At 44.8% G+C, this 10873-nt stretch overlaps 1 long non-coding RNA gene across 1 annotated transcript; it reads left to right on the top strand.

Moving 5' to 3' along the window:
* The first annotated feature begins 3116 nt into the window (after nt 1-3116).
* Nucleotides 3117-3931, top strand: LOC143820780 (uncharacterized). Its single transcript, XR_013225502.1, has 3 exons — nt 3117-3274; nt 3659-3715; nt 3895-3931. It is a non-coding gene; the product is annotated as an uncharacterized LOC143820780 (long non-coding RNA).
* Nucleotides 3932-10873: the final 6942 nt, after the last annotated feature.

The following is a 10873-nucleotide window of genomic DNA, read 5'->3' as shown; positions in this document are numbered from 1 at the left end:
AATTCTGTTTGCCTGTAATTTTGCACATTTTAATGTTGTTAGGAGTTCTTGGAATCAGAAGGAAGTGAATATAAGGAAAGAAGAGACCTGTCGCTACTTACCCAGAATATGTGCCTGAGTTTAGTGTTGGCAGAACTTGAATATGCAGGGTGTACAAAGCACCAGGCTGCTTAAAACAATATAATAGTTTTTATTCAGAAGAGAAACAACTATGTACAGAAAGAGGAGAGAAGAGACCCTTCTAGCTAGCTGTTGTCTGCAATCATTCTTCGGTTGTTCAACTGTTCAGGAAACAAGAAAGGGGGAAGTGTGTTCAAAAAGTAGGAAGTCTCTGATTGAATCAATCAAGACACTAGAAGAGATCATTTGAAAATCCTCAGGAAGTTTCTATTTTATCTATGCCAAATATACATCTCCTCTGATGCCCCCTACAGGTCTCCCTTTATATTCTGCTCAATTATGCACACTGCAGAACTTGCATATTCCAATGTATAGAGGATGGGATGGCTCGTAGTGATGGATAAACACTTCACCTCCCCATTTTGCTGGTTTCTTTTACAGCTTTCCCCCCCATTTATTAACATGGCCAGTCCCCATTGGGGGTTGGGGCAACCCCCTTCCTCAGCTCCTGTTTCCCACTCTATTTGGCAAAGCAGTAGGAAACAAAATAAAATAATGACCATTGAACCTGTGGCTTCACGTCACTTCTGGGGGAAAGCTAGAAGTGATGGCATACGTCTAGGAACTGCTAGCAACACCATGGTAAAACTAGAGTGAACTCCCCATGCCCCCCCATGTCCCTATCCTGCTGGTTGCCAGGCTGGGCTTGGCAACCTTATCATTCATATCTAATTTGCTATTTTAAACTTTATATATGATGGGGAAAAAAGAGAAGCATACATTTTAATAGCAACATTCCCTGCTCAATTTCATCATGACAGGTGGTGATAAGAAAAATCAGCTTCATTCTGAGTAGGGAAACTCCATGAAAACAGCTGGAAGTTGTGAAGCATTGAGCAAGGGGATTTTCAAGTGAGGATATTGTCACTATGGAATCGTCTCCCTGAACACAGTGCTCCCCGGAAGGCACTTTGCCCCTTCCATTTAAACCTTCCTTTCAGCTCCCGGTGGCTTTTCTTGAGAGGCAGAAACCATGGCCGTTTAAACTTGTTTTCTGGTCCTGGGGGATAGCCACAGGCAGCTGTGGCTTAAATGGCTCCCAGCCATTCAGCTGTTTGAAAGCATGGAGCAGACTTGTTTCCTGTTGCCCCAAAGGTTCAGACCAGTGGGTTGAAACCAATGGGTTGAAACTAATTCAAAATAATTTTCTGCCAAGTAACTCTTCATATGTTGCTAAGCTGGCTTTCAGATGCCCACGCAGGTGAGCACTCCCCAGTAGTTCCCCTCAGGTCAGGGAATCCATTGAGAAGTGCAAATGATCTTTCAGGTAAATCTGGCCTCTATTACTGATCCCTCCCCCCCTGCGGAGTCACAGAAAAGCTGTGCAAACTATGGAGATAGAATCACTGAGATGATTTAACCATGCAATTTGGGCAAAATAGGGAAGGGGGGCTTTGGCAGATGGCAGGTTCGAACCTTTGAGGCCAACTGTTTGAGCTAACAGTTATTAGAAGTGCCAATTCAGGAGAAAGTCTCCTTCAGGCTAGTGCTAGGTCTAATAAGGGCTGTATCTCTATGGCTCAGAGTTAAAACAATTTCTAAATCCAGCATAATTGTTCTGTTCTCTGGCTCATAGCTCTCTCAACCCCACCTACCTCACAGGGTGCATGCTGTGGGGAGAGGAAGGGAAGGTGATTGTAAGCCATTGTGAGACTCCTTCATGTAGTGAAGAACAGGCCTCCCTCAGGCAGGTTTTCAGCTGCTCAACTGTGCCTGGTTTCTGTGGTCCCTCCCAGATGGGTTTATTTTCTATGAACGATAAAGGCCACAATGCATGGGAGGTGGGGGAGGCAAAGAAATATGGACCTAAAGAGCCCATTTCCTATTCCCACATGCTCAGTGTACAGATTGGGTAATGGTAAGCATCACTCTAGGGCTTTGGCCATAAATTTTCCAGAAGGGCAGGGGCAGGACCCTCCATTATGCAATGTGAAGCTGGCTTTAATTAAAAAAAATCAATATATTATTTCCAATCACTTGGAATCCTGGGCCAGATGCAAAATCAATCCTTCCTTATTACTGTGCTTTGCACTTGCCCTAAAACGCTATATTCCACGGAGCAGTCATCCTGGGGAAACGTGGGGTGGGCTCTTAGCGAGCCGGAACGTCGCCCTGCAAGAGCAGCTTGCTCCTCATAAATTGTGCCTGGAGTCACAACCCTGTGGATGCTGAAGACAGCCCTCTCTTTGTAGCGGTTACCTTTCCAGAAAGGATGGGTTTAAAGGGGGAAAAAATACACACATTTGTATACAAGGAAAATGGGCTCAGAGACAAGCAATTAGGATGTTTCCAATTTGTTAAGGGGACGTCACTTTAAAAAGGCCGCTTCAGAGAAAGCAGAATGATAATGAAGATAAAGAGGGATGATTTAGTGTTGGAGAGAACTGCCCGCCCCCTCCCCACCTCCCCACTCAGGTCTCAGTATTCAAGGAGGGTGATTAAAGAAATTAAGGGGAAAGAATGCAACAAAATCCATCAAATGAGTTTCCAAATCCATCAAATGAGTTTCAGGTGTCTTTTCTGGCACTCCGATCATGCTACAGGGGAAACCCATTTTGAACGCGTTGCAATGGATGCAGCCTGACTAGGAGAATTAGATTGGTTTTAAAAAATCTGTCTCTAAAGTCATGAAGGGACAGTGCAGGTTGGAGTTGTTCAAGAGCGTCTGTGCCTAAAAGGACATTAGCAGTGTCGGTCCCGCAGAAATATTCCACACTGACCTAGGAAAAGAAGACAATTTAAATGTTCCCAGGTCTCTGGCTAGCTATGGTTCAAATTAGGTGGTGATTGTCAGTCTGTACTTGAAATTGTGTTTTTACACTTTCTTATGGTGTTTATGTGCTCCAGGTCTTTCCTATATGGGAAGAGCCTGAGGCACTGAAATAGTAACTGGATCTCAAAACACTCTCGACCTACTTTCATCTGTAACCTGCTAAAATTAGAAAAGAGAGAGAGAGAGAGAGAGAGAGAGAGAGAGCTTATTGGAGGAAGTCTTGGCAACTTTCTGGGATTCCCTACCATTCTTGGTGGCAACAGGTAATCCTGGAAAAAACCCAGCCTGAATGAGAAAGGATCATCAAGAATGTTGCACCAGGTGAGAATCTGTTGAGCAGGTGCATGGTACTAGATAGGTGAGGTGTGCCAACATATATACACAACTCCCTTGGTCTTGGCTGGTGGCCTGGTTCTCTGGTTTGTTTTCAGGGTTTTTTTTATTTTACAACTATTATTATATGCCCTGAATTGGATAGGCCAGGCTAACTTGATCTCATCAGATCTTGGAAGTTAAGCAGGGCCAACCCTGGTTAGTACTTGGCTGGGAGACCACCGTGGAAATCCAGGCCACATGCAGCAGCAAACCACCTTGGTCGGCCTACAGAGTCACAGCTTGACGGCCCTTTACGCATCCATGATTGTTATTATGTTGTTTGTTATCAATGAATTGTATACCACTTTCAGTGTCCACTGTCCTTTCCAGCCATTCATTGTCACAACAATCCAGTGAGGATGAAGAAGATGATTCTGGTTTCGCAGGGTAGGTAAACTAACAGTGCTGTGTCTTTGTTGGAGTTCAAAGGGTGTGATTGTATTTAGGAGTCTACAGAGCTGGGGCTGTGAATGTTGCATCTCCTGAGCAAGCCAGCCAGCCAGCAAGTCTGTCTCTAGTTAAGACAGGATTTCAACTCATGAAATATTATCTCCATTTCTTTTTAGAGACCAAATTGATTCCCAGATACAACTTCCTGCTGCCCCCCAAAAGTCAGGGTAGGTGGATCTATAAAGTTGGTTCATTTCCAGATTGCTCTTGAATATTGATTTTTTTTTTAAGCTGACTGAATAATTTTTTTTTTCCAGCACTTCAGCAAAGTGAAACTCTCCCGGGTGTCATATGGACAAACCATTAGCATAATGGGTATAAAGAAATTTTGCTCTTATGAAAACTGCTTTTTTTTTCCTTTGAGGAGCCTGCTGTCTTGATCTGTAGTGTAGTGTGGTAGGAACCGTGACGCATGCGGAAATAATCCCAGGGTATGCTTGGAAGTGGCATCGGCATGAATTAAAAATTAAGAATGACAAGGGAATCTCTTCAAAATATACACAGTCAGAAGAATTGAGGGGAAGGACTATTCCACCCCAGAGGCATAAATGATATATGATGAAATAATCTGTAAACCACTAAAGGTAAGTACTGCAAGTACTGGGTCATATCTGACCCTTGGGGTGACACCCTCTGGCGTTTTCTTGGCAGACTCAATACGGGGTGGTTTGCCAGTGCCTTCCCCAGTCATTACTGTTTCACCCCCCAGCAAGCTGGGTACTCATTTTACCGACCTCGGAAGGATGGAAGGCTGAGTCAACCTTGAGCTGGCTGCTGGGACTGAACTCCCAGCCTCATGGGCAGACAGCTTCAGACTGCATGTCTGCTGCCTTACCACTCTGCGCCACAAGAGGCACAAGAGGTAAACCACTACTGAATCTTAAATTGGTGAGATGTGTTCAGTTCCTGCCTCCCTCTTGCTACAAGAGCCTACACAGGTCATTCACTTTCATCTTGAGTCATGTTCCATGGCAAGTCTCTCAAAAGAAGGCCAACTCAACGTTCTGGCTAGAAATGTGGAGGTTCGTCCAGGAGAGTACAAATGGCTTCACAAGACTCCTGTGTTTGGCAAAGGCAAGCCAAAACACAGAGCAATTAGAGAAGCAAAATTCCCCATCCCTCATGTACACAATTCAGCTTTACATAGAATGGTTCTTATCATCAATGGGTACAGTTTACAGTTGACACCTCTAGGTAGGAAGAAACAGCCACAACAACAGAGGACCGGATAGGGAGCCAGATGGCCCCAGAGTATGGGAACAGAAGGGAGGGGGGATGAGCAAGGCAACTTCAGTCAAGTTTTCGCAGGGAGTTCTGGGACTTTGGTCAAACAAATCATGGCAGGATTTGATGGTTACCTGACACGTCTGGGATATATCACATCTGCCTCACAATTCATTTTGGTAAGAGTTGTTCAGTGCAATCCTATGCACACTCCAGCCTAAGTACATTGATTCCAATTGTACAGTCCTGTGCAGGTTAAGAGCGGCAGCCATGGTGAGCCATGTTTAATTCTCTGCTCCTCCCCATGCAGCCAGCTGGATGACCTTGGGCTTGTCACAGCCCTGATAGTGCTGTTTTGACCAAGCAGTTCTCTCAGAGATCTCTCAACCTCAGCTACCTCACAGGGTGTCTGTTGTGGGATGAGGCGGGGAAGACGATTGTAAGCCACTTTGAGATTCTTTTTGGTAGTGAAAAGCAGGGTATAAAACCAACTCTTCTTCTTCTTCCTGTAATATTGCTTCTTAGCACTTGGGTTCAGAGGCTTACTACCTTTGGCTACGGAGGTTCCCTTTCTTCACCATGGCTAGTAGACACAGAAAGATCTATCCTGTTTAATGCCCTTTTGATGTCATCTCTGCATGCGGCCATTAGCATGTCCACCGGCAGTGAATCCCACAATTGTGTTACTCACAGAAATATTATCTACAGTATTCATATCTTGTGTGGTGCAAAATCAAGTCCAAGGTTCTTGCATCACAGGCCTCCCAACCATACATGAGTCCCCCTGGATATAATCAGTTGGACTCTCTGAAAAGTCGGTGGTCAGAAGATTGAGTGATAATTATTGTATCCCGCATCACGGTAATCTAGAGGGGAAAATCCATCCTTTGCTTGCAAATCCCACTGCAGTATCTTCAAAGACTCAACGTTGCGTAGGAGAGCTTGAGGCTGTTTGAGAAAACTTCTTCCTACCGTTTAAAGCCATTTCTGAAAGGCTTGCATCTCATTATTGCCTGTTTACACTACTTAAAATAAATCATTTTAATTCAATACAATTACTCCTGATTTATATCAGTTAAAGTCATTGCAGGCGGAAGCTCAAACTCACCAGAAGTATAGATCACAGGCCTCAGATCTCAGAGGGGAAATCTGGCTACTAACAGAAAACGCAGACAGCTTTAAAACCATCGTTTGGAAGAGAAAAATCTATCCTGGCAATTGCAAGCCCTTCTGTTTCAACCATTCCCATCTCCCTTTCCCACATGAGCAACTAGTACTTGCTCCCATATAGGAGTGCAGGATGAAGGTCAGAAGCGATAAGACCCTGGAAAATCCAGGGCTGGATGTCCAGGGCACTGTTTGTTGATAACTAGCTGCTGGAGGGGGTCTGATTCGGATGAGGAATTGAACTCTTTCCTCCTCTGCCATTTTCCTGATTAACCAGATTCCTCCAAGAACTCAAAACCAGGGTTCCTCTGTGGCTTGTCGATGGTACACTGCCTCTCATCGTTGAGATTCCATTCTGTTATCTTCTGTTATCTTCTGTCATGGTGTAGTCCAGTCTTGCCAGATTTTGGATGTTAAGAAGGGTCCCTCCTTGGAAGGGGGACCACTAAGGAAGACTCTGAAGGCTTAGGCAAGGACAAACCTCCTCAGCTTCTCATTTCCCGTGAAACCACCTTGCTGGGGTTGCCATAAGCCAGCTGCGACTTGGTGGCATTTTACCCATGCACATCTTGAGTAATAGAAGGGGAAGAGAGTAGAGTTTGGGAGGCTGGAGCTGAGGGAAGGACTGGTGTGAGTTGGTCAGAGGTGGGGCTTATAGAGAGACCCTTGCCTTTAGACCACTACAACATGAGTTACGGACTGCTCTAGGTGTTGTTGGCTGGGTCTGATCTGTAAAGCTCCAACACAGCCTTTTTCAGCCTTTGGACCATGGAGGAGCTTTTGAAATATTTCTTCAGGCTTTGGGGAGCCCAGGAAGTGATGTCAGCTGGCCACACCTCATTGCCACACCTACAGAAGTGACATCACCACCCACATTAAAAGGAAGATTTGAGGAGGACTGAAGGACAGAGAAACCGGAGGTGGTTTAAGCCAGGAGTAGGCATGCAGGCTCTTCCTCCTCCCAGGTGCAGAAACCATGAGAGGACTCACATTTGGGAAAGGAGGAGGGGGATCAATGGAAGCAGCTAGTTCCCTAGCATGGGGCTGAGTTCATTAAGGCTACATAGGAAAGGCCATGGATCCCCTCCATAGCTCCCCCAGAGCCCCGGATATCTGCAGACCCCTGGTTGGGAAACCCTGCCCTAATGAGGAATTTTTTTTTCTCTTTCTGCTTCATAATTACTCCAGGTCCCAAAAGCTACCAAAGTGCGTTCCAACAGAAGTTTCAGAATTGTTTCAGGACTGTTGATACACAGAGATATCCCAGGCTGCATCTCCAAACTTCCTTCCAGATCCCACAAAGATCCTCCCCATTATAATGTCAGATTGTGAACTTGTATTGTACTCTCCAGCCTTCTGTCTCTACATGCTATGGGTTAGATCCAGCCAGGGTTTTTTTTGTTCAGGCTCCTCTAGTTCTCTTCTTTATTGCAGACCCAGTCCAACATGGCTTTTATCCTTGCGGGTCCCAGTATGCCCAGCATTAATGTTCTGGCCTGATGCCTGCCTTGGAAAAAGGGGGGTCAGATTCAATCCCACGTCTCTTCAGACTCCCCTCCCCTCCCAGGAGAGCAAAAGCTAGGATTTATGAGCGACTGAACAATAATGCCTTGCCTTAATTAAAACTCCTCTTGATGTTGACGAGCAGCAAAAGGGGACGCAATTCCCGGCTTACATCTCCGTGCCTTGAAAATGCGAAATAAGTTTCGAAAGTGATTAAAAGAAATTAATAACACGAAGGACAAACAGAACGGCCATGAAGGACCGAGCCTGTTTACGAAATTCCACCCAGCCAGCGGCCTGCTTTTGCTGCGGACTCAAAAGCGCTCGGATCAAACAGAATCCAAATGGGCTCTGCTGATGGAAGGGTCTACCGCCGCGGTGCCACCAGCCACTGTTCTAATTCCTTTCATCCTCAACAGGTGCTCGTAACATCTGTAACAAGGCTGCCCTTGATAAAAGAGCCTCATAACTTAATCCAAAGTATATTACATTCATAAACACATTTTCATCCTCTCCTCTCCTCTTCCCCCGAGACACAGAATAACGTGCTATTAAACTTGCATTGCTGCTTTCTGGCAGGAGGACATTAATAGTGTGAAATAAATAGCTCCCTCCTCTGCAGAATCCCCCCAGGAATACAAATGGAGAAAAAGTAGCACGCACGTGTACGTGTATATTTTTCCTGGGTGCACTTGTGCAATATGTTTGCTTGCAAAAATTAGATTCATCTGTACAGCTCAAGCCCAAATCCTACAAAAGCCCATGCTAAATTTCCCTTATAACCACATAGGTCTTAGTCTGGTTAGCTTCAATTGGGTTAAGAATATGCTAGAAAACACACAGGCAGGAATCCAAGGGGCTTCTATAGATTCCTCGAAGGCCTGAGATGTGCCTACTCCATTTTGTTTCCAAAGAGCCGGCTTGGTGTAGTGGTCAGGAGTACGGTTTAGTGGTTAGAAGTGTGGACTTCTAATCTGGTGAGTTGGGTTTGAGTCTGCGCTCCCCCACATGCGGCCAGCTGGGTGACCTTGGGCTCACCACAGCATTGATAAAGCTGTTCTGACCAAGCAGTAATATTAGGGCTCTCTCAGCCTCACCCACCCCACAGGGTGTCTGTTGTGGGGAGAAGAAAGAGAAGGCAAATGTAAGCTGCTTGGGAACTCCTTCTGGTAGAGAAAAGTGGCATATAAGAACCAATATAAGAACCTTCTTCTTCTTCTTCTTCGCTAGCCTGGGGGGGGGGGGGGTTGGAGTGGAAGAACTCTTCAGATGGCCTCTTCCTCCCTCCAGGATCCGGAAAGGCTGCAGGCAGCTGTTACGGAACTCACCAACAGGGGCAGCACTCATGCATCAGGGATCTGCAGCCTCTGAGCCTTGGAGGGATGTGGAAGGAGAAGGGGGTGGTCAGAGGTGGGGGACGCAAGGCAATTGGCAGTCCGGGAGAAGGGGACAATGGGCATCCTTCCTCATCCCGGACAGTGCCCATCCTAAGAGCCCTTACTCTTTTATTTATACTGCTCCCGCGGAGCGATTAAAGATTGGGTTGCTAGGTCCCCCCCCCCCACCAGTGGGGAATAAGCGATAGGGGGGTCAGGTCCAGGATGGGAGACTCTTGGAGATTTGGGGTTGGAGCCTGGTAAGGACAGGGACCTCAGTGAGGTACAATGTTGTAGATCTATCATAGCTTCCTTTTTCTCTAGGGGAACTGATCTCTGTAGTCTGGAGATGAGCTGTTGGGAGATCTTCAGGCTTAACATGGAGGCTAACATCCCTATAACTCTATGAGACTGTCTATGCCCAAATAACTCATTTCTCTTTCTTCACTACAACATTTATGTTTTCAGTTTTCAACTTTCATTTAATCCTATGACGGCATAAGCTAAGATACATTATGAATTATGGCAAGGTAGGATACAGCAGTTTGCAGCTCTCTTATATTGGGCATATTTGTGATTTTGCTTCTAGAAAATGAACGTAATTATACTTTCAAATGTCATAAATATGCCTAATAGAACTACTTTATATGCTAACTATGTTATAAATGATGCATTTTATGTTGTTAAAGCAGTGAAATAAGTGTAGCTTGATAAGAAAGTCAGTTCTCCACATATATCAATTTCCCCTGACATTTCTTCTTCTTTTTTTTCCTGAGGGGGAAAATGTTTTCTCCCCTGTTACCTCAAAAGTTCTGGAAATTTCACTCCTCTCTAGAGAGAAGGAAGTCACTCAGAGCCAAAACTGATATTTGCAACAGTCGCAACCTGTGATCCTGGCCTTTCACTTGTTATATTCATCCATCATCTAAACAAGTCTCTCAGACTGGAGGTTTGTGTATCAACTCAGCACCCACAGCACCGTTTCTCTTAAAGCTTCCTGGTCAACTTTCCTCTTCACTTTTAGGGGTGATACTCCACGGGGTTTTCTTCACTTTCCTTTTGTTTCTTCTCCATCTGGTTTACCTCATCCTTAACACAGAGAATAGGTCAGATACCCATGTGGACCTTTCAGCATTGATGAGGACACTGGAATCAGGGATATAAACACTTTCAAGTTTTATTCCGTTTATAAGGGTGACCCCTCTTTCTTTCCTACTTTGTTATTAATGATGGTGCAAATTTGCAAACCTGGGAAGAGCTTCAACTTGGAAATGATAACCAGACAAACTTTAACTCTTCATTGGATTTTTAAAAGTAACAACACACCAAAATGACCACATAAAAACAGAAGCTCTCTGCCTATTCAAGGTTATCTCTTATCCTTTTCCTTCAAACTCCATGTTCTTTTTTTTTCTTTTCTTCAGTTGGTGGCTGGATTACAAGACACCCCAGGTTTCTGTTCCCCAAAACACAATCCTTCATTCAGTATTTTGAATCTGATTGGTCCAGGATGAATGGATAAGAAAAGAGGGCAGAATTTTTGCCTGTCCATCAGAGCAACTATTCAACATCCACTCACTCAAATATAAATATGCATCAGAAACTGAATTCACGTTTTGAATTCTGCTCCCAATTTGAAATTCATACGTTGGCATCTCTTGATTGTTCAGATTTCTTGAAAGACAAGAACAACTTTTGGGGGGGAACGGTCTACTGAAATGAAAGAATCATGAGGTTGATTCATTCAAGGGAGAAGGAAAACTGACAGAGGGATTTGGGGGATTACGTAAATAGCAGAGATAAGAACATCAGAATTATGCCTACA

Source organism: Paroedura picta, chromosome 11 (assembly GCF_049243985.1).
Source record: "Paroedura picta isolate Pp20150507F chromosome 11, Ppicta_v3.0, whole genome shotgun sequence".
Lineage (NCBI taxonomy): Eukaryota > Metazoa > Chordata > Lepidosauria > Squamata > Gekkonidae > Paroedura > Paroedura picta.
The sequence above is the reverse complement of the archived record's forward strand: the minus strand, read 5'-3'. Positions and strand labels throughout refer to the sequence as shown.